The sequence below is a fragment of the Ptychodera flava genome, chromosome 6 (assembly GCF_041260155.1).
Source record: "Ptychodera flava strain L36383 chromosome 6, AS_Pfla_20210202, whole genome shotgun sequence".
Classification (NCBI taxonomy): domain Eukaryota; kingdom Metazoa; phylum Hemichordata; class Enteropneusta; family Ptychoderidae; genus Ptychodera; species Ptychodera flava.
The window spans coordinates 14,385,546-14,410,766 of record NC_091933.1 but is presented as its reverse complement, the minus strand read 5'-3'; the positions used below and the strand labels follow the sequence as shown (position 1 = coordinate 14,410,766).

General features: G+C 38.1%; 1 non-coding gene and 1 pseudogene across 1 annotated transcript; both read left to right on the top strand.

Annotated features, from left to right (window-relative positions):
- Positions 1-4,509: 4,509 nt before the first annotated feature.
- Positions 4,510-4,694, top strand: LOC139136035 (U2 spliceosomal RNA). Its single transcript, XR_011553076.1, has one exon. It is a non-coding gene; the product is annotated as a U2 spliceosomal RNA (small nuclear RNA).
- Positions 4,695-5,355: 661 nt separating this feature from the next.
- On the top strand, positions 5,356-5,527 carry LOC139136036 (U2 spliceosomal RNA; annotated as a pseudogene).
- The last annotated feature ends 19,694 nt before the right edge of the window (positions 5,528-25,221 follow it).

Here is a 25,221-nt window from a genome sequence, read left to right as displayed (position 1 = left end):
AGTAACTTCACACGATCAAGAAAAAACTTAGCAAAGCGATTTGCTAGTTCCAGATGATCCTCATGAGTTGGCAGGGGTATAGAAATCTCATCATGGCCAAGTAATTGTCTAACAATTTGAAACAAGAGTTTCTGGTTGCCTGTACTATTGTCAACGAGATCAGCGTAATGTTTTTTCTTGGCAGCTTCCACAAGGTGCACGACATCAGTCCGATATGATCTGTAAATTTGGCGATGTATCTCTAGTCTTGATTTTCTCCACACTCTCTCTGCTTTCATTCTGCTTTTCCGTGCAGTGACGATAGAATTGTCAATCCAGGGAACTGGCTTTCTGTTTGGGACGAGTCTTACACTTGTAGGAGCGTGGCGATCAAAAGTATCACGAATGCTATGTTAAACAATTGCATTTTGCTGGAAATTCCATGGACTGTTTCAAAGCAGATGGTCGAAGATAAATCTGACGCAAACTGGACAGCAGAAAAGGATTTCATATTTCTGGCAATCACAGATTTCCGGGTATTTTTCGCTTGAAAATGACTATTTAGAGAGAACAGTAACGGGAAATGGTCCGAAATGGCAAAGATTGGTTCAACACGAACATTGGCGATGATAGTGTCTTCAGTTTGAGCGAGTAGATGACATAGTCCCCACTGTATTGTTTCATTTAATATAACTGAATTGGAAAAGTAAACAATTATTTAACTGCCACAACAGATTGAGTACATGACTTACAATAAGTCATTATAAATGACACAGTCCCCACTGTATTGTTTAATAAAATATAACAGAACAGGAAAAGTAAACAATTTATTTAACTAACACAACAGATTGAGTACATGACGTAATTAACAAGTCATCATAAATGAGAGTCCTTTGATCTTTGGTGAGAGTCATTTCTGTTTAGGTTGGTGTCTACATATGGTGCGGTAATCCGCACAGCCATGGAAACTCTCTATACCATAATTATAGTATATCATCCATTTTGTAACATATGATCAATGAACTATCTTGATTACATTTTAATTGGACATTTTTCATGGCCTTTTAGGCTAAGACCATGTGTAGTACCGTATCTGTTCTTATGAGCTTTACCCTCTGAGCACCAAAGTCAATTTTTGTCGCCCTTATAAAAAAAATTAAATATATTCTTGTCAATTTTTTTCAGATTTTCGCCAAAATTTTGATAAAAAACTGTAGCCCATGTAATGTAATGTCCATTCGGTTCAAAATTATCAGAACACTTTTGGAAAAATTAACAAAAATTGGTAAAATGTTGCACTAAAATTTTTTTAGGAAAAATTACAGCACTCAAAGGGTTAATATCTGAATAGCTCAATATTCAACTGATTTTTGGAATTAGGCCATGGAATAGGGGCATGCTCCGTCCTGATATTGCAGTATTGCAGTTATTTAAATGGGACTTTTTTCACTTAGATCCTGCTCAGATGAGCAATTTTCAGAAAAATAGGAAGAGGATTCTATGTTTTTGCTTCAACAGGCAGTGTATGTCACGTCTCCAAGCTATTTACAGTCAGTCATAATGGAAGACTGTCCATATGATATGAATGCTGACATCAAAATATTATGTCACAAGACTAGGGTGTTTATGATCGCTGAGAAAGCACTAGCTGCAATGAATATGGAAGCTTAGTACATGCAGTTTTGAAGGGCAATCAAGATAGAAGGTAGAGTCGACAAATGACTAAAAAGAACCATTATTTTATTCTTGTTTTACCATTTTGTCAAGATAAAAATCCATTTCGTCTTTATGGCAAATTATGTATGATTTTCTTTTGCCACTTCTTTTTTCAATTTGCAATCATTTGGTGAACATGACAAATGGGCAATGCTAATAGAGTGAATGTCAAAGGACATGTTTATGTGTTTTCATTTTATTGGCATGAGCAAAACCTGTCAAATACATAAGTGTATTCCCATTCTTATGGTGTGCCTGCTGGATTACAGGGATCGTTACTAGTACTGGGGATTAGTTGAGGTGTGAATGCTTAACCTCCAGTCTGTGGTAATGAGTTTATCATGAATATTCATGGCATCTGAGCTGTGGTAAGTGGTCCCATAAAAGATTTTACAAATAGAGGTGCATTGTTATGAGTCCTCTGGTGTTTGTCCAGACATTTTATTATAAAACATGAAAGAGTTACTGTCACAATTATGGACAAGCTATTGTTGACTAGTTGAGCAGTGCATATCTCAATTAACTTACTTATCAAATCATCATAAATGACACAGTCCCCACTGTATTGTTTAATTGAATAAAACTGGATTGTAAAAGTAAATTATTTAACTGTCACATCAGATTTGAATACATGACTAAATAAGTCATTACAAATGACACAGTCCCCACTGTATTGTTTAATTAAATATAACTGAATTGGAAAAGTAAATTATTTAACTGTCACATCAGATTTGAATATATGACTAAATAAGTCATTACAAATGACACAGTCCCCACTGTATTGTTTAATTAAATATAACTGAATTGGAAAAGTAAATTATTTAACTGAAACATCAGATTCAGTACATAATAAGTCATTATAATGACATAGTCCCCACTTTATAACAGTCCCCACTGTATTGTTTAAATTAAACATTTAACTGCCACCACAGATTGAGTACATGAATAAATTAAGTCATCATAAATGACATAGTCCCCACTGTATTGTTTAATTAAATGTAACTGAATTGGAAAAGTAAATATTTATATGTCACATCAGATTTGAATACATGACTAAATAAGTCATTACAAATGACACAGTCCCCACTGTATTGTTTAATTAAATATAATTGAATTGGAAAAGTAAATTATTTATATGTCACATCAGATTTGAATACATGACTAAATAAGTCATTACAAATGACACAGTCCCCACTGTATTGTTTAATTAAATATAACTGAATTGTAAAAGTAAATTATTTAACTGTCACATCAGATTGAATACATGACTAAATAAGTCATTACAAATGACACAGTCCCCACTGTATTGTTTAATTACATATAACTGAATTGTAAAAGTAAATTATTTAACTGTCACCACAGATTGAGTACATGACTTAATTAAGTCATCATAAATGACATAGTCCCCGCTGTATTGTTTAATTAAATGTAACTGAATTGGAAAAGTAAACAATTATTTAACTGACACAACAGATTGAGTACATGACTTAATTAAGTCATCATAAATGACACAGTCCCGCTGTATTGTTTAATTAAATGTAAGTGAATTGGAAAAGTAAATTTTTTAACTGACACATCAGATTGAGTACATGACTTAATTAACAAGTCATTATAAATGACATAGTCCCCACTGCATTGTTTAATATATTATAACTGAATACCACTCTTTACTGACTTGGCAGATAGGGAAGTGATACTGTCTGGCAGGTAAAAGGTTAAATGAGTTGCATGCATAATGAGACTGTGGAACACTGTGCTGTTCACTACACCATCAGTAAACTTGTTTTGAAGTCTTTTGATTTTTGGTGACAGTTGAGTATTGCACAGGTCCAGTAGGCATAATTTGTGATGATTTTTTCCTATTATTGTCATAAAAAATAATTATGAATATTAATAAATTATTAATATGAATGTTACAGAATATTAAAACATTTTTACACACAATGTCGTCTACTTTGTGTAAATGCTGTCTGGAAACTCCATTGTTGTGATAATTATGATTATTAGGGGCCTAATAAATTATGATTATGATTAATAAAGTCATATTTTACACATTGTAATGTGCTTATATGAACAACCCTCTGGAAACCCTTATAAAGTTTCACAATCTATGCCAAAATATACAAGTGACACCATTGCCCAGGTTCAGTCTACGGCGAGAGTTACCGTTGCCCAGGTTCAGTCTACGGCGAGAGTTACTACACAGTGTATATAATGAGTGGAGCTGGCTACCTTCTCATTATATACACTGTGTAGTAACTCTCGCCGTAGACTGAACCTGGGCAACGGTAACTCTCGCCGTAGACTGAACCTGGGCAATGGTGTCACTTGTATATTTTGGCATAGATTGTGAAACTATATAAGGGTTTCCAGAGGGTTGTTCACATAAGCACATTACAATGTGTAAAATATGACTTTATTAATCATAATCATAATTTATTAATAATCATAATTATCACAACAATGGAGTTTCCAGACAGCATTTACACAAAGTAGACGACATTGTGTGTAAAAAAGTTTAAATATTCTGTAACATTCATATTAATAATTTATTAATATTCATAATTATTTTTTATGATAATAATAGGAAAAAATCATCACAAATTATGCCTACTGGACCTGTGAGTTGAGTACATAGTCGGTAAACTTTTGTTTTGAAGTCTTTTGATCTTTGGTGACAGTCTTTTCTGTTTAGGTTGGTGTCTACATAGGGTGCGGTCATCAGCACAGGCATTGGGAATCTCTATACATAATAGTATAGCAGCCAGTTTGTAACGTTCAATGAATGAATTATCTTGATCATATTTTAGTGGAACCTTTTCCTCAGCCTTTTGGCTAAGATCATGTGTAGTATCTGTTCTTATCAGTTTAATACCTGAACCAAGCAGCTCGATATTAAACTGATTTTTTGGAATTGGGCAATGGAATAGGGGCATGCTCCATCCTGGCCATGGATCGACCCGGTATTGCAGTCATTTTGGTGACTCTATTCACTTCAATCCTGCTCAGATGAGCAACTTTTGGAGAAACAGGAAGCCAAGGTGAGGATTCTATGTTTTTGCTTCAACAGGCAGTGTACGTCACGTCGCCACGGTATATATAGTCTGTCATCCTTCTTGCGAGACTGCATGCTGACGCCAAAATATTATGTCACGATTTAGTCAGCTTGATGGCAGTATGAGAATACATTTGAAGGCTGTCGTAAGACACTGGAAATCATGGTTTTGGTAGATGCAATAAAAACTGACACGCACGTTGGTGGCCAATATCAGTGATATGTGTTTCATAATATCACACTGATCAAACTACCATGTATATATAGCAGATGTCCTTTCCCTGACATTGGACATGCTTGTGATTAAGTTATAGAGTTGTTCTTGTGCCAAGTTTAAAGGAAATATGTCAAGGCATGTCTTAGTAATAGCTATTGACAAAAAATATATCGCAAGAAAATGGCGGTCTGGCAGCCATATTGGCTAGATGTGCTTTTGTCAGAGGAAGAATAAAAATCACAGGAAGTTGTCTCAAAATTGAAATTGTTGCCGTTTCCAATGAGAACATATTTGCCAAGTTTGCACAGGAAGTTACGTTGTTGTGGCTGACATTGTTGCAGTCTCCAATGAGAACACATTTGCCAAGTTTGCACAGAAAATTGTCTCAAAAGCTGTTGCTGTCTCCAGTGAGAATGCAGTGTAGTATTTGTTCTTATCAGCTTAATATGCTGCTCACTGAGCAGCTCAATATTAAACTGATTTTTGGAATTAGGAAATAGGATCTTGCTCCGTCCTGGCCATGGATTGACCCAATATTGCAGTATTGCAGTTAATAATAATAGTGGGACTTTTTTCACAAGAAAGTTACATTACTCCTAATGCTGATAATTAAAAGCCTGTTACATTAACTTCCGCCAATCTCCATACAAAACTTCCCCTTTCCCATACATTTGACATGCTTGTGAAAGTTACAGAGTGTTGTACTTGTGCCAAATTTAAGAGAAATCTGTTGAGGTATGTCATAGAAATTCAACATCTGGTTGGGGAATTTATGATTTAGCAGATGTGTTTGGAGACTGGGCAACACCTACTGAGAAAGCTTTTCTTAAATCTCTCAAAAATGCAGTGATTCTGTCTGTTATACATTCATTTCACACACACACACACACACACACAAATGCAGTGATTCTGTCTGTTATACATTCATTTCACACACACACACACATACACACACACAAATGCAGTGATTCTGTCTGTTATACATTCATTTCACTCACACACACACACACACACACACACATACACACACATACTCATATATGATATATAGCAGATGTTTTTGGAGACTGGACACCTACTGAGAAAACTATTCTCAAATCTCTAAAAAAGTAGTGATTCTGTCACACACACACACACCACACATAAACACAGAACAGCCAATCCCCATACAAAACAAAAATTTAACATGCTTGAGTAAGTTATAGAGTGTTGTCCTTGTGCCAAGTTTAAGAAAAATCTGTTGAGGAATGTCTTAGTAATGGCTCTGGACATGAAAAAATATCACAAGACGGACGCACTCACGGACAGATGGATGGACAGACGCACTCACGGACGGATAGATGAATGGACGGACGCACGGATTGATACACTCATGCATGGACGGAGCCCAATCTACCAGCAGCCCAGAATTCGTCTACAGGGACTCAAGTGATAGAAATTCAACAACTTAGGGAATTTCTGACATAGCAGATGTTTTTGGAGACTGCAGCACCTAAAATCTCTGAAACACATCAGACAGATGGATGGATGCAAGCATGCACAGATGCGCTCATGTATGGATGGAGTCTGCAGGGGCTCGGGGAATTTATGATATATCAGATGTTTTTTGAGACTGGACACCTACTGAGAAAACAACCAGGGTATTCTCAAATATCTAAAAAATGCAGTGATTCTGTCAGTTATACATTCATTTCACACACACAGACACCCACACTCACACACATACAGTACATATACACTGAACAGCCAATCCCCATACAAAACAAAAATTTGACATGCTTGAGTAAGTTATAATGTTGTCCTTGTACAAAGTTCAAACAAAAATTTGACATGCTTGAGTAAGTTATAATGTTGTCCTTGTGCAAAGTTCAAGAGAAATCTGTTGAGGCATGTCTTAGTATTGGCTTAATTAGGACATGAAAAAAATATCACAAGACGGACGCACACACGGACGGATGGATGGACAGACGCACTCATGGACTGATGGATGGACGGACGGACGGACCTATTGATGCACTCATGTATGGATGGAGCCCAATCTATTAGCACCCCAGATTTCATCTGCAGGGACTTAAATGATAGAAATTCAACAACTGGTTGGGGAATTTATGATTTTAGTAGATGTGTTTGGAGACTGGACACCACTTCTGAGAAAGCTTTTCATAAATCTCTCAAAAATGCAGTGATTCTGCAGTTACACATACATATATAGACCAGCATAATTCTCATATTTCCTGAATTTATCTGTTGGGGAATTAAAACTATGTGCCAGCTTATATCATTAACCCTGTCCCTGCCAAGTTCATATTTTACCATCAGGTCAAGTTTGTTAAAACTAGTGAAGCATGATATGTCCCATTTGGTGCATGTTGACAGAAAAATTGAACATTTGAAGGCCCCTGAAATCACAGATGCTGTAAACATGATTTTTTATGGACTAAAGCTATTGCAACAGATCAAGCCAAATGGGTGGAAATACGTATTGTTTTGGCTCAATACCGCTTTTCACTGAGTTGGCTGATTTGGAAGTGATATTGTTTGGCAGGGAAAGGGTAAGTCAGAGACTATAACATTGGAAGTGGACCAGCTTTCATCAGGATTTGGTGACAGTAAGATTTTAAGATAGGTCATTTCGTATTAATTTAAAAGATTTCTTTACAGATTTGAGTGTACGTTTAAACCCATATGTTATGATCACTCTGCCACTCGATGTTTTGATCAGGGCTAATACTGATGATGAAGTTGTGATGAAGCTGTTGTAGCTAGCCTTGCTGCTCAAGTTCTGAAGCTGTACATTTGGCAGTAGTGGTTGTGGATCATTGCAGGGCAAGACAGCACATCAGATACATGGTTGGATGCGACTGTACAGTTTGGTGAATGGGATGGAGGGTCTTGTTGATAGTACACAATTACTCTGTACAGACAGTCTGGTAGTTCGGTGACCACATCACATGTACAGCAAAGCGATGCAGACGACGAGCTAAGGGTCTTGGTGGTGTTTTTCATGGCGCGATGCATCGAATCTTGCTGTGCCTTGGGTAGATCTGTCGACGGCATCCCTGGTCCGACATGGAGGATCATAGGGGAAAGAAATCAGTCCCCTGGGGTGGGGAGGGAGGGTTTTTTGTGCAACGCTTTACCTTATTTGATTTTATTAATTTTGACTGTGATATTTCAAATAAAGAGTTCAACTCCACACCGTCTGACTGTTTTCTTTATTGCTACAAGTAATTTTATTAATTTTGACTGTGATATTTCAAATAAAGAGTTCAACTCCACACCGTCTGACAGCTTTATATATTACCGACAAGTCCTTATCTCCTCTCCAACTTGTGTATACACCACTGTAATTGCTCCGAAAACATTGCCAACTTGCTAATCCGCTGTCCGTATCAGCGGATTAAGTGATTGAGTCAACACCACAGCCGTCCCACTCGCATTAAAATAAGTCCTTATTTTACTACGTGTGTGACGGCTGTGGTGTTGACTCAATCACTTAATCCGCTGATACGGACAGCGGATTAGCAAGTTGGCAATGTTTTCGGAGCAATTACAGTGGTGTATACACAAGTTGGAGAGGAGATAAGGACTTGTCGGTAATATATAAAGCAGTCAGACGGTGTGGAGTTGAAACCTTTATTTGAAATATCACAGTCAAAATTAATAAAATCAAATAAGGTAAACCGTTGCACAAAAAAAACCTCCTCCCCACCCCAGGGTCCTTTCATCTGTTCCCTGTGGGAGGATCAAGACGCGTAACACCACAAAATCACCAGTGTGTATTCAAAACCACGACGATGTGCGTGTACGCGAAGACCATGAAGGACAGTGGGAAAAGATGCTCGACTATAAAGTTGACGACGGCTATAACACGATATTCTGTCGGAGTGTAAACTCCGTTGGCAAATACACACTGTCCGTTGTCAGCCTTGGTGCGAGGCAAGTTGACGGCTTTGAACAGGAAACAAAAAATCCGAATATAGGGACGATTCTGAACTTAAGTAAATAGATTTACATAGCGAAAAGGATACACTATGGCGACATACCGCTCCAATGTTAAGGGACTGGTCAGTTTCTTCAGCCTGGGGGGGGCCGGTGGATTCATGGGGGGGGGGTCACCCTGTTTTTGACTTTGGTGATAGGGGGGGTCACCATGTTTTTGAAATGCCCAATAGGGGGGGTCAGTGTGTTTTTGAATTTTGACACAGGCTCATCATTGCCTAAAATGCTAGTGTCAGCCACAAAATTCATCATTCAGTTGTATTTTTCGGCGCGCCCTTGGGGCGCGTAACTTTAATAATCAGTCATATTTTTCAGCACGCCCAACTTTAACATATCAAGCATACATACATCAGAGATATCTGTATGTTCAATATTTTCAGCGTGCTCTTCAAGCTCATTACTTTAATATATCATACATCTTTCAGCATGCCCTTCAGGTGCATGACTTTAATATACAAGGCATATATATCAGAGATATCAGGATGTTTCATATTTTTTGGCGCGCCCTTCGGGCGCCATACTTTCAGAGATATCTTGATGTTTGCTAAGTGAAAGTGTACCATTATGAAATCTGCATTTCACATGAAAAGGATGACAAATTCCTGATACTTTTCTGTTCTCTCTGTGAGAATTCAGCATGAGACAACATGCACAAATATTTCACAATATATATTTGATACAGTGACTTATTTTAGAGATAGAAAAATGACAAGATATCTTTCCTTCTCATTGATGCAATTATTTTCCTTTGTTTCACAGGTTTTCTGTAGAAAGATGCTTTTTTATGAACAAAATAACAGTTAAAAAAGGCAGTTTTTGTCATTATTAGCTGTGCTTTTATGGTTTCAATGTTACACAAGAAAAGGTCCTCTCAGACACTGTACACATCAGATTTGGCTAAAAAAGCTCTCTATGGCTCCTCAGTAGATTTAGTTGGATGGTTGGCAAGTCTTAACACCCATCAAGTTTTTGATTCACTGCTTTTTCCTCTTTGATATTAATGATTGACATCCATTTCTGTACAACAGTTCAGGACATCTGGTTAAGCAGAGAAAGTGTGAAATACATTCACAGCTCATTCAAAATGTACTGTATTTAAACTTTAAGATTGACACTTTGAAATTCCTATCTTACAACTGACATGTCAACAATTTCACTAAAACATAGAATGACTATTTAAAATATAAATATATATAAAATGTAAAATATAATATATATATATATATATATATATATATATATATATATATATATATATATATATATATATATATATATATATATAATTTATGTCCATCTTTTGTTTTACCTTTGTCGCGCCCGGGGGGGGGGGTCACCCTGTTTTAGAAATTTGGAATAGGGGGGGTCACCCTGTTTTCAAAATTTGGAATAGGGGGGGTCAGCCACTTTTTGACGTCGGCAAAAAATAATCCACCGCCCCCCCCCCCCCCAGGCGAAGAAACTGACCAGTCCCTAAAGCCATCAGGTTGTACGTGGATGCAAGTAGGCTGGTCCACATCGGGAGAAGGGTCCGCTGACCTCCCTCCGAGCTCAGACATTATCTCCGTCCTGTGGCGGAGCAGGTCAAAAATTTGCATAGTTCATTGCGCATGCAAGGTAGACATTAGCAATATGACGATCTATATAAGACGCAGTCTTGGCAATATGACAAGCCAATTAAAACTGTGTGGCGACTCTTGTACTAACACAAATAAATGTTATTCACTGTCCAATCTGCCCGGCCTACGATTTCCGGCCAAACAGGCTACAAAAAGTCAGAAGCCATCTCGTCGCCAGTCATTGGCAACACCCGATAGAGGACGCTACGGACTGAGATAGATTTGAAATTTCTTATCGTGACAGTTTTAACGGTAGTGCTGTTTGCTTCGAGCCGGGACATTTAAAAGTTTCGTCATATGCACATCGTGTTGGATATTGCATTTTGTTGGAAACTCGGCGTTTTTTTTTTTTTTTCTTAAATGTTGACTATAGATGGAGACTCGAGCACATTGGACGATACTACGGACTAATCTAAGACGTGGACGGAATTTTAATCTTACTGCAGTTTGCTCAGAGCTGAGACATTTTGACAATTAAGACACATAGCGTGTCGGATATTCCGGCAAAGTAATGACATTTTTCGTAAGCATGGACTTTAGATATTATTAATATCATTAATCTTTATTTAAACTCGATAACTCCATAGATGAAACACCTCTTTTCATTGAGGTCGAATAGACAAAAGAAAATCATATTACAGCACCAACTTGAAAACACGAAAAACACAGAAGTACAAATATCAAAAAAACTACGAAGAAGCATCAGACTATGGAAGACCGGTCACGACATGCGACATGCGACTTTTTAAAACTGCGATCTGCGGTTAGGGTTTGGGTTTAGGGTTCGGGTTAGGTTAGGGTAGGGGTTAGGTTAGGGTTAGAGGTTAGGTTTTCTCTGGTAAAAAGCCTTACTTCGCTCTCAACCCTGGAGGTTAGCAAAGGGATGGAAAAATTGTAACGGCATAACTTAGGGTTAGTTAGCGTTAGGGGTTAGGGTTAGGGTTAGGGTAGGGTTAGGGTTAGGGTTAGGTCGCAGATCACAGTTTAAAGACGCAGGTCGTATGTCGCAGGTCGTGACCGGTCTTCCATACTATGTCTGAGTCCTAACGTGGCCGCTATTTCTCCCACGGTGTATTAGAAGTATGCAGAAATAAGCTCGTCTCTACCTCTGTAATCCATCGTTAGGAGGAGAACGAAATGACATGTATGCAAACGCCATATTAGTTTTGCAACTTGTATGTCGCAGTTTAAGAACTCGCATGTCGCAGTTTAAGAACTCCCAGGTCGCAGTTTTAAAAAAAACTCGCATGTCGCATGTCGTGACCGGTCTATGGAAATCCGGTCACGACATGCGACATGCGACCTGCGACTTCAAAACTGCGACCTGCGTCATGCGAGTTTGAAAACATACGACCTGCGACTTCGGCATTTAGACCAAGGTGTGACCTGCGACTTCACAACAGCGACCTGCGTCCTGCGTGTTTGTCAAACTGCGACATCAGTCTTGATTTGTTCGCACCATTGCTCTGAACACGAGCCTGAAACACACGAGGGACACCATTGCACTGTATTAAAACAGCCGGTTTACCGCATTCTCGCGACCAGAATTCTCGCACCGCTGGCCTACGCAAAAATCGGCCAGCGAAAGAATTCAACCAGCGATAGAAGTGTACGAAGGTGTGACGGTAGAGAATTCCACAAACGAAGAGCACAAATTTATTTTCCTTCTTACGAAAGGCAAACTGATCTGAAAATAATGCAATAGCAATAGGGTTTTAAACGTCTACATCAGATTTAGTTTCTGGAACTTTTCTGCCCACATGATCTAGGGCCTAAAACATTATATACACACACAAAATAATATGTGCATATTATAGTATGTACATATTGGGCTTAAACATTGAAAATAGGATTGTAGGAGGGTTTAATGATGTCCTGTTTTACAGTTTCGCGTTATCTATAAAGAAAGTCGGTCACTGGCTATTCATGGTTACCAAATATGTTTGGATTGCACTTCTGTCAATATCAGTATTATTTTAACTGCTTTACTTTGCATATGTTATTTGTGTAGACAAATGTAGTCCGAAGTAAACCAGTAAGAATATTTTTATTTTTCCAACTGTACAAAAGTTGGATCAATTCGATTTTTTGACGAAAAAGTAAAAATGAAATTAGACGAAAAGATGGCAACATCCGATGATCAATCACTGGAGAATTGGAACAAAACTGGAAATGTTAGAAAATGAACGGCAATAACTGAAAATTCTAATGTTTGCAATGACACTGACTCAGTTATGATACAGGGGGGGGGACAACTGATGAATTAAACAGACAGCTAGATGGTTATCCACAGAGAAATGAGGAGAGATACCAGAGATATCTAAAAATCGAAAGGTTTGTCGATAACATAAGGAAAGAAGCGAGGTAAGGCAGACGAAGAATATCTAAAATAATTTGAAATTATAATATAAACATATAAATGCCTATCACGTAGCATATTATTTTCCATGCATTACACGTACTGTCAACATTTCCGTCATAAAATTATCTCTCCAGATGAAAATGAGTGAACTGGTGTGTACATGAATTGAGTTTTGCCAGACTTGGTGAACGATTTACCAAAGCGAAAGCAATGGCTTATTAATTGATCGATGTTGAACGTTAAATCTCCTTTCCACGTTTTACCCTTTGAGCGCTGTAATTTTCTCCCACCAAAATTTTAGTGCAAAATTTTACCAATTGTATGAATTTTCTGTAATTTTTTGATAATTTTGGACCAAATCGACATCACATTTCATTGGCTATAGGTTTTTCCCAAAATTTTTGCAAAAATTGGAGAAAAATTGACAGGGGTTTATTATATAAAGGGGACAAAAATAGACTTTGGCGCTCAAAGGATTAAAGTTCACGCAAGACGCCTCCAATCTAATACTGAGGAAAACACCATGAAACGTTACGTGTTGTTGTCGCATGTCGCAGTTGTGAAGTCGCAGGTCGCAGTTTGACAAACACGCAGGACGCAGGTCGCTGTTGTGAAGTCGCAGGTTACACCTAGGTCTAAATGCCGAAGTCGCAGGTCGCATGTTTCAAACTCGCAGGACGCAGGTCGCAGTTTTGAAGTCGCAGGTCGCATGTCGCATGTCGTGACCGGATTTCCATACGAAGATGACGGTCTTCCATATTAGACAAGTAAATAGAATACAGAAAGTTGTTACAAGATTTCTTAAAGCTATGATTGATTTGCAATTGGGGAGATTGTTATATTCATCCACACCCGAAACAGACAAAGTGTTTTGATAAAGAAGTGTACGTGCTTTGGGAACTTTAAGGAGGTTCTGATTGGAAGAACGAAGTGATCTGGAAGGGATATAATTATTGAACATACTGGCTACACAATTAGGGGTTAGATTGTGAGTTGCTCTGTAAATTTGGGCCAAGATATAGTCCTGAGATTATTGTGGATGCAACCAAACGTGAGTGATAGGTCATTTTTTGGCGTGGACGGAGTTTTAACGTTAGTGCAGTATGCTCTGAGCTGAGACATTATAACCGTTTCGTCATATACACAGCGTATAGGACGCGCACATTGCTGCCAATGATTGACTTTTCGTATCCATGGCCTTAAGATAGAGTTATGAGCTTGTAGGAGGATACAACGAACTGAGATAGATTTTAAATTTCGAAGCCTGGATGTAGTTTTCATCTGCATTTGCTCCGATTTGAGACATTTTCAAAGTCTTGTCATATAGGCCTACACAGCGTATCGGATATTGCAGTTTGTTAGAAACTTAGCGTTTTTTCTTAAAAATATTGACTATAGATAGAGTGTCGAGCAAAATGGAGGATGCTACGAACTGAAATAGATTTGAATTGTCTTATTATGGAAATATTTTAACGTTACTGAGTGCAGTTTGCTCCGAGCTGAGACATTTTAAAAGTTTCGTCATATTCACAGCGTATTGGATATTATGTTTGTTGGGAACTCGGCGTTTTTTCTTAAATGTTGATTATAGACGGCGACTCGAGCATATTGGAGGATGCGACGGACTGAGATTGATTGGTAATTTCTGACATGGACGGAGTTTTACAATAGTGCAGTTTGCTCCGAGCTGAGACATTTTGATAATTTATGTATTACACATAGCATGTCGGATATTGTGGCAAAGTGATTAAATTTTTCGTAAGCATGGACTTTAGATATAGTTCTGAGATTATTGTTGATGCAACCGAACGTGCATTGAGTGATTTGTCAATTTTTTTTGGCCTGGATGGAGTTTTAACAGTTTTAACGTTAGTGCAGTATGCTCCGAGCTGAGACATTATAACCGTTTCGTCATATATACAGCGTATTGGATCTTGCACATTGCTGCAATAATGGTTGACTTTCGTATCACTGGCCTGTAGAGAGAGATGTGAGCTTATTGGAGGATATAACGGACTGAGGTAGATTTTAAATTTCGAAGCCTGGACGTAGTTTTATCTGCAGTTTGCTCCGACTCGGAGCTGAGACATTTTAACTCGTCCTAGGCCTATACAGTGTATTGGATTTTGCAGTTTGTTGGAAACTTAGCATTTTTCTTAAATGTTGACTATAGATAGGGTGCCGAGCATATTGGATGGTAGATTAGTAATTTCTTAACATGGATGGAGTTTTAACGTTAGTGCAGTTTGTTCGGAGATGAGACATTTTGACCGTTTCGTAATATGCATAGCGTATTGCATGTTGCAGATTACTGCAAATAATTGACTTTTCGTATCCGTTGACTTTAGATTGTCCTGAATTTATTGTTTCTGTACTATTCATAGCGTGTCGGATATTGCAGATTGCTGCAAAGTGAATGACTTTTCGTATCCGTTGAATTTCATAGAGTCCGGAGTTGTTTGATGTTGCAGACCGAGATAGAATGGTAATTTCGTAGCCTGTACGGAGTTTAACGTTACTGCAATTTTGCTCCGAGCTGAGACATTTTGACCGTTCCTCATACACACTGCGTATTGCATGTTGCAGATTGCTGCAAACAATTGACTTTTCGTATCTGTGGACTTTCGATAGAGTCCTGAATTTATTGTAGATGCAACGGACTGAGATAGATTGGTCATTTCTTAGCCTGGACAGAGTTTTAACGTAAGTGCATTTTGCTCCGAGCTGAGACTTTAATATTTTTTGTACCTATACATAGTGTGTCGGATATTGCAGATTGCTGCAAAGTGAAAGATTTTTCGTAACGGTGGACATATAATATAGGTCCTGAGTTTATTAGAGAATGCTGCGGACTGGAATAGATTAGTAATTTCCAACCCGGACAGAGTTTTAATGTTAGCGCAGTTTGCTCCGAGCTGAGACTTTGATAATTTTGTACCTACACATAATGTGTCGATATTGCAGATGGCTGCAAAGTGAATGACTTTTCGTATCTGTGGATTTTGATAGAGTCCTGAGTGTATTGGAGGATGCTGCAGACTGAGATAGAATGGCAATTTCGTAGTCTGCAATTTGCTCCGTGCTGAGACATTCTGACCGTTTCCTCGTACACATTGCGTATTGCATATTACAGATTGCTGCAAACTATTGACTTTACGTATCCATGGACTGTAGATAGAGTTTTGAGTTTATTGTGTATGCAAAGGACTGAAATAGATTTGAAATTTGTTGACATTGTCAGAGTTTTTACCTTAGTGCAGTTTGCTCCGAGCTGAGACAATTGATAATTTTGTACTATACATAGTGTGTCGGATATTGCAGATGGCTGCAAAGTGATTGACTTTTCATACTGTGGACTTTGATAGAGTCTTGAGTTTATTGGAGAATGCTACGAAATGAGATAGATTAGTCATGTCCTTGCCTGGACGGAGTTTTAACGTCAGTGCAGTTTGCTCCGAGCTGAGACTTTCGTACCTACACTTTGCGTGTTGGGTATTGCAGTTGGCTGCAAAGTGAATGACTTTTCGTATCCGTGGACTTTGACAGAGTCCTGAGTTATTGGAGAATGCTACGGACTGAGATACATAGTGATTTCTCAGCCTTGACGGAATTTAGTGTCAGTGCAGTTTGCTCCGAGCTGAGACATTTGATAATTTTTGTACTACACATATATTACAGATTGCTGCAAAGTGATTGACTTTTCATATCTGTGGACTTTGATAGAGTCCTGAGTGTATCTGGAGAATGCTACGAACTGAGATAGATCCGTAATTTCTCGGCCTTGACGGAGTTTAACGTCAGTGCAGTTTGCTCCGAGCTGAGACTTTCGTACCTACACTTTGCGTGTTGGGTATTGCAGTTGGCTGCAAAGTGAATGACTTTCGTATCCGTGGACTTGACAGAGTCCTGAGTTATTGGAGAATGCTACGGACTGAGATACATAGTGATTTCTCAGCCTTGACGGAATTTTAGTGTCAGTGCAGTTTGCTCCGAGCTGAGACATTTGATAATTTTTGTACTACACATATATTACAGATTGCTGCAAAGTGATTGACTTTTCATATCTGTGGACTTTGATAGAGTCCTGAGTGTATCTGGAGAATGCTACGAACTGAGATAGATCAGTAATTTCTCGGCCTTGACGGAGTTTAACGTCAGTGCAGTTTGCTCCGAGCTGAGACTTTACTAATTTTTGTACCTATACATAGTGTGTCGGATATTGCAGATTGCTGCAAAGTGAAAGATTTTTCTTAACGGTGCCCATTAAATAGATTCCTTAGTTTATTAGAGAATGCTCGGACCGAGATATTTTAGGAATTTCCTAATCTGGACAGTATTAACAATAGTGAAGTTTGCTCCGAGCTGAGACTTTACTAATTTTTGTACCTATACATAGTGTGTCGGATATTGCAGATTGGTGCAAAGTGAATGACTTTTCGTATCTGTGGACTTTGATAGAGTCCTGAGTGTATTGGAAAATGCTACAGACTGAGATCGAATTGTAATATCGTAGACTGGACGGAGTTTTAACGTTACTGCAAATTGCTTCGAGCTGAGACATTTTGACCGTTTCTCCATACACACTGCGTATTGCATATTGCAGATTGCTGCAAACTACTTTTTGTATCCATGGACTGTAGATAGAGTTCTGAGTTTATTGTGGATGTAACGGACTGACATAGATTTGAAATTTCTTTACATGGTCGGAATTGTTACCTTGGTGCAGTTTGCGGCTCCGAGCTGAGACCTTTTATAATTTCTGTACTATACATAGCGTGTCAGATATTGCAGATGGCTTCAAACATTGACTTTTTGTATGTATGGACTGTAGATACAGTTTTGAGTTTATTGTAGATGCAACAGACTGCGATAGATTTGAAATTTGTTTTCATTGTCGGAGTTTTAACCTTGGTGCAGTTTGCTCTGAGCTGAGACATTATTTCATTTTGTACTATACATAGCTTGTCAGATATTGCACAGAGGGCAGCAAAGTGATTGACTTTTCATATCTGTGGACTTTGATAGAGTCCTAAGTGTATGGAGAATGCTACGGCCTGAGATAGATCAGTAATTTCTCAGCCTTGACGGAGTTTAACGTCAGTGCAGTTTGCTCCGAGCTGAGACTTAAATAATTTTTGTACCTACACTTAACATGTTGGATATTGCAGATAGCTGCAAAGTGATTGACTTTTCTTACGTGTGGACTTTCATAGAGTCCTGAGTGTATTGGAGGATGCTGCAGACTGAGACGGATTGGTAATTTTTTTTAGCCTAGACGGAGTTTGAACGTTAGTGAAGGTTACTCGGAGCCGAGTCATAGATTGTCAGATATTGCAGATTGCAGCAAAGTGAAACTGAAGACAATAGATGGCCGTGAGCATATTGAAGAATGCTTGGAATAGAGATGATTTCGTCGTTTCTTAACAAAATAGGAGTTTAACGCTATAATGCAGGTTACTCAGTTCTGAGATAATTAAATAATTTTGTTACACGCATAGCTGGTGCGGTCAGATAGTACAGATTGCTGCAAACTATTTTCGTGTCACAACTACACGCTACTGTAATCTTTTCAAGGTATTCTTGTACCAACTTTTTTATCTGATAATTCGACGAGCAGCATCGGAAAGTTGGTATCTATTTGCGTCACAATGTATGTTGTACAATGGAGAGAATGAAATGAAAGCCGTGGAGGAGTTTTCTTTAATCTTCGAACACTTCCTTGACAAGTGTTCACAAAATAACTTCGGAAATTGCGAAAGTGATCTCTATTCGCAAATTCTGTTAACTTTTAGAAATCTCGTGATGTTTTCGTTGTAAATATTTGCTTATTGCCATGGAGATAATTTTGACCCTCTTATCAAAATTGAAAATTAAGCTTGTGAACTTCATAAAATGTCTGTCTGCCGAGCTTTAATAAAATATTAAAACTTTTTGCAGCGGAAAATATGTGTTTAGCAACACCTCTAATATGGCTTTCAGCTGGCGTTTCCTGTCCTGTCAAAATGTTAGTCTTTTTCGTTTTATGTAAGCTTTGGAAACCACAAAATAATAATAATAATAATAATAATAATAATAATAATAATAATAATAATAATAATAATAATAATAATAATAATAATAATACAGGAAATCAGTACAGAAGAATTTTCTCTCTGCTTTTTGACCGTAACGTACAACTTTTCAAATATCACTGATTAGGTATTTGGTTGTAGGAAAATAAATAAATTCCTTTCAGGGGAAAGTTTTCTATTTGGCGACAGGGTTTTTCCTCAGCTTCCTAAAGGGTTGGTAAAGTAAAACAGAATTACAGTCAACTCGCACTTTTTCCAACTCGCCCAGAACCAACTCGCCCGATTCAAACTCGCCCGATAGCAACTCGCCCGTTGTTTTGAGATAGGGTGTTGTGCGTAGATTCCATGTAAGCTAACCCGATGGCCCAAGGCCAGCTATTTTCATGTCATGCCAGGCCAGTAACTCGTGAAAGACGGTCCTGCTGTTCCTAAAGAAGTGAGCCAGTACGCAGTAACTATCCCTATACGTAAAGAAGCCGAACGAAATTTATTCTTTCAAGAGATTTGCAAAACGTGAAGTTCGCAAATAAAAGTTTTCCGTGTTGGCACATATTTCAAGCAGCACCTGTGGTTCTCTATGTTAGAAATAGGCCTATAACGTTTTATGCGTACCAGTTGCTGCGAAAACGAGCCCTGCCACTCCTTGACATGTTCTTCCACTCCAATGACCAAGCTACCCGAGTGGCAAAGGCTACGGATTCGCAGCAAGCGTACCAGTAGCTCTGCATGGCAGGGCTGGTGTTTACCGGCGTTATACGGCCTCCGCATAACGCCGGTAAACACACAGCGCTGCCATGCAGAGCTAGCGTACCAGGTAATCATAAAATTGCAAAATAATATCGGGCGAGTTGGTATCGGGCGAGTTGGCATCGGGCGAGTTGATTATGGGCGGGTTGGAAAAAGTGCGAGTTGACTGGTACCCAAGAATAAGGTTCTTTTACATACAAGGTAAAGCGAAAAAATCTTGTAGGTTATATTGGCAATGTCTACTTAGCATGCGCAATGAACTATGCAAATTGTACGACCTGCTCCGCCACAGAACGGAGATAATGTCTGAGCTCGGAGGGAGGTCAGCGGATACTTATGCACATCGGATAACGAGCAGCCCAGAGTCTGCAGACAATATCGCCAGCGACACCGTCCGGTACTTGCCGTATTGGCACGACGTAATGGTAGAGAATCAGAGTCGATGACACAAAATCGATGATCGCCTGGTGTGTGACATAGTAATTTGTTATGGTGCGAATCTGCTTGACGCGTAACACGACAAAAATCACCAGTAAATTGCCGAGAATCCCCATCCCGCCTATGACACTCACATATATCAGGATGGGTTTTTCGTAAAATGTGTTGAAGACGGAGCGACTGTTTAACTCATAGATGGTATCGTTCTGCAAAACGCCAGTTATATTGCTTTTAGCCATGTCCGTTTGTTATTTGATAAACAGGAGAAATTAAACGCCGTGCAGATTTTGCACTCAACGCAGTGCACTTCACCAATCCGATAATGAATGAGAAAAACGATCATTCAAACTTAAGTATTGACTTAAAATTCGTGACTGCAGTGTAGGCTATTCAAACGATTTTAGCTGATCCTGTCTCTTCCTCTTCTCCGTTGCTACTGTTTGAAGATTTCCCGAGCTTCTAACATGACGATGTGCATCGTTCAAATTTATGAAATGACGTTCAGAAATCGCTTGAACCTCCTCCATATAAATATTCATGTCGCCCACTTATATATGTTTTGAATTTTTTCCTGTAGCTGGACACAAGCAAAAGCTTGAAAAGAATCAATAATATCTTTAAAACACATTGCTTCGGTGTGAACAATTTTATTGTAAAGTTAGAATTAGTTCGGTTATATGATATTCTTGTCCACAAAAAGATGACTTGACTGAATTCGACATTGAGGACTGAAACTAACGGATGAAGCGTCTTCTATCCGCACATTTGTCATTACACTGATAGAATATCGTCTCCTATTCATTGCTGCAATTGGTCAGCAAAGTAAGAGATACGAAGATGGACGCTACATGTCCACATTCATATACCGTTCTCGCTTTTGCTGTCTTCGCACGCAAGGAATCGTCAGTACAAAGCGCATGGGAGCTCAGATTTAACTCGAGGCGCAATGTCTGTTAATCGAGTAGTTTTTCACCACAAAAGGGCAATTACATACTAAAATGGGGCGACAATTAAGGTAATAAAAGGTAATAAAATTTATGTAACAGTTTGCTATTAAAATGGTTTATTACACGACTCTAGCATGATATTTGCATGTACCAGAGTGTCGTGTGTATATATATGTATATATAAAAAGGGCAACAGTACGGCGCACGTCAAACCAACTTGAACTGATCCGTTAGCTCAGTTGGTAGAGCATCCGAACTGAATTCGGGGGACGTGGGTTCAAGTTCTACATAGGTCATTTTTTTCAGGCCCCAAAAATTTGTTGTGCAGAGACACTCAGATGTATTTGTGTGTTTTTCAATTTAGTTTCTACTATCTAATATATATATATATATATATATATATATATATTATATATATTATATATATATATATATAATATATATAATATATATATATATATATATATATGTATATCTATATATGTGTGTGTGTGTGTGTGTGTGTGTGTGTGTGGCTTAAAATCCATGTTCCAGCTTTCACTGCGCAACGCGCCAAGGTCACCATAGTAATTGGTTGAAGAGTCGAGTTCAAGGTCATTGCTTTAAAATCCAGGTATTCATGCCGCATGTGTGATTTTTCACACATTGAAAAATAATTCAACATTTTCCACTTACATGATGACGCTCGGCAAACTACTTTTTCAAAGTTTTGTTGTTTATCTTATTGATGTGTATCACTTTGCAGTTGTTTACTTTCACCATCAAACGATAACGCACATTGAAAACCTCAAAACTTTGATTTATATTTGTCGTAACTTGAAATACTTTCTTTTGATCTTTTCTGCTACTTATGCATTGGTTTGTGCTCAATTAAGACTTTGTATACCAGTTCAACCAAAAGATGACATAAAATGTATATCACGAAAACTGATTGAACAAAGACAGAAAAATAAGATTTCCAGATATGGCTTTCATTGTCGCTAATATGTACAGCTAGATAGGAAATTTAATGTGACAAGTGGAAATTGACATTTGCAGATTGATATGATATGATATGATATGATATGATATGATATGATATGATAATGACTTTATTTCACCAGAAAAAAAAATGTGTCAACATTACTGGTGGGGACAAGGGAAGTAGTTCTAGTGGAACTAATCAAGTCCCTGGCCCTGAATTCACACAAATTATGATATCAAAGTAATATAGTTTGCCATCCTTTTCAAGAAGTACATATTACATTTCAACAGCGAGGAGACATCACATAAAAAAAAATACAAAGATTCACTGTTCTGAGTTCAAAAGAAAATTTTTAAAGTGAGGTTTTAAATAAATTTCTTGATTGTACAGATTTTATCGTCATTGGAATTTTGTTCCAATGCTAAGCAATAGAATAATATATATTATTTTGAGTTAAATTTTAAAATTACCTTGGGAATAACAAAATTGTCGCCAGTAGCTAACCGTGTTTCATATGTATGTGAAATTGATGAAGCATAACGATCTACCGAATGCCCATAATGACCAGTTTTTAACTCAAAAGCAAATACACAGGTCTGCAACTTACAAAGCTTATAAACATTGACAATGCCAAGTTGCTGAAACAATGGAGCACTGTGTGTAATGCTACTAGAAAAAGTTATCAGTCTGACCACTCTCTTTTGTAATCTAAAAATCCTGTCTAGATAGGTTTTATAAGCATTTCCCCATATTTCAATACAATACATTATATGAGGGAGAATAAAACAATTGTACAATAACAATAAAATTGATTTTCGAAGATAATGACGTAAATATGATATAAGACCTACTTTTTGACAAACCTTCTTGATAATTGTTTCAATGTGATATTTCCATGTTAAAGAAGAATCCAGAGTAACCCCAAGATAAATAGCAGAAAAAAACATTTTGAATTGCCAAATCACCAACAAATAATTATATTTAACCGTGTACTTAGCCATATGGTCACATATTGTTTTCAGACGTCACGTATCTCACCCATCTGGAAAATAAAGAGTGACATTGACAGCGATAGTGACATTAAGAATTTCTCGACTTCTACGGATGGCTAATTGGTGATTGGTTACTTGTGAAAATCAGTGCATTATCCCAGGATTCGATTCCAAATTTGGTTCATTTCACTATCGTGGCGCTGCCGGTGTCCAAGAGCGACTGTGAGGGACGCTGTTCCGGTCGGGGGGGGGGGGGGGTCAAGAGTAAATCATTTGATATGGAGGAGGGGGAGGATTTTCGATTAATTGTTGCCGGATTTATGTTCATGATCAAATAATAACATACTTTATTCTTGAGATACAGCAGAAAAATAAACTCCCAGAGAGAAGTCATTGAAAAAAATGCAATAATTAGATATTAAAAGTCTCAATTGTAACATGATTGTGGTTAGTTTTGAATTGTTTTGATTAACATCGAAACTTTGCGTGATCTTAAGCACTCTCTCAAAAAATTTATTGAAAGTAGAATTAGGGAACACACGGCCGTTGGTATGGTACGGAAGCAGTCTTCTTTTAGATTATTTTTCTCGAGCCCCTCTCCCAGATGCTTCACCACTTTCCATTATCGTAATACTGACTTAAACCCCTTAAAATGTCGGCGCCCCCTGAAATAGCGTCGATGCTGGCAGCCGACGTCTCAGAAGTAGACCACAGTGATGTTAATTTGTGTTTGTCTGATATGAGACATACGTGATGTATATTGACTAAGATATTCACCAAAGACACGATTCACGCTGGGTTTTGTCGAGTATAAGCTGTGTATTGAGTTCCTTTTAATCCTCGATTGTTTGCAAAAAAAAAAATTCAGAGCAATGGATATGTGTTACATGCACTTTCAAACACTAGAACTACATGTCTCGTGGCAAAATAGTACACACTTTGACCTGTTCTATCCATTTCTTACGCGATTGCCAGGAGCTCTTGCTCTGGAAGAGGTTCATAGAAATCATGCAGTTTGATTTCAGAAAGTACTCGAAGCCAGGAATCCTGCATTGCAATGTACTCGCAACAGAATAAAAAACAAATGTCAGCTTTGCGACTTCTCAACATTCTTTTATTTTAACGGACAAAAAACACTACCATCTGACCGAAATTAAATCAAGGTATATTCAACTTTCTCTTACACTTTTCTGCATATTTATCTCCTTCTTTTCTGAGATACACCTGATTCAATAAATTTAACGACAATAATTCGTTGCAAGAATGAAGAAATACGCAAAGGCGCACATATAGGCCTATAAGCTTACATTGAGAGAGACACACAGACAGAGAGACAGAGATACAGACAGAGACACAGAGACACAGAAAAATTCCTTGTCGGGCATCTGATCTGAAGATAGCCCTGCGTACCGTGCTGTGTGTTCCCGGCGTTATACAAACGCCGGGAACACAAAGCACGGTACGCAGGGCTAATCTGACGAAGTATCACAACCTCAATCATGCATCCTTTCTGATGCACATGATGTCCATGGAGTGTTGTCTGAGATGACCTGTCTGTAGGTTGTTGTCAAGGAAAATTGTCATCATTGTTTGTTCTGGTATTTTGGTCTGTTTTTGTATTTATTTTCTAATCCATTATATGAAACTTTTTAACTCATCAAAACGCAGATGTAGTATTAACCGTGCGCGAGCACAATCAAGCCGAATTTCCGTGAGCCGTGCCTGGGTGTATATTCCTCCAAGGCCGTGTCAAGTGCTGCAGGTTCTGTGATCGAACAAACGAAACAATAACAGTTACGTAAGAGTAACGCTGTTTTATTGGCTGTACCAGGCAGATGTATGTCAGTGGGTGGTACACTCCTTCTGATTGGCCAAAAAAGTTCGTCGTCAAGAGCAACTTATTTTGTTGTCATCTCTGATCACTGACTCTGTGCGGCGCGGTGACGGCAACAGCGTGATTTGAAAGTCTCCACGTTTATCATCAAATAACCCACCATACCGTTTGAAAAGGTAAGAGAAATGGTTTGTTTTGAGAGCGTGAATACGATATGTCTTATTCTGCATCATGCAGGCACTGCTTCTTATTTGTATTTTGCGTCAAAACTCACATTT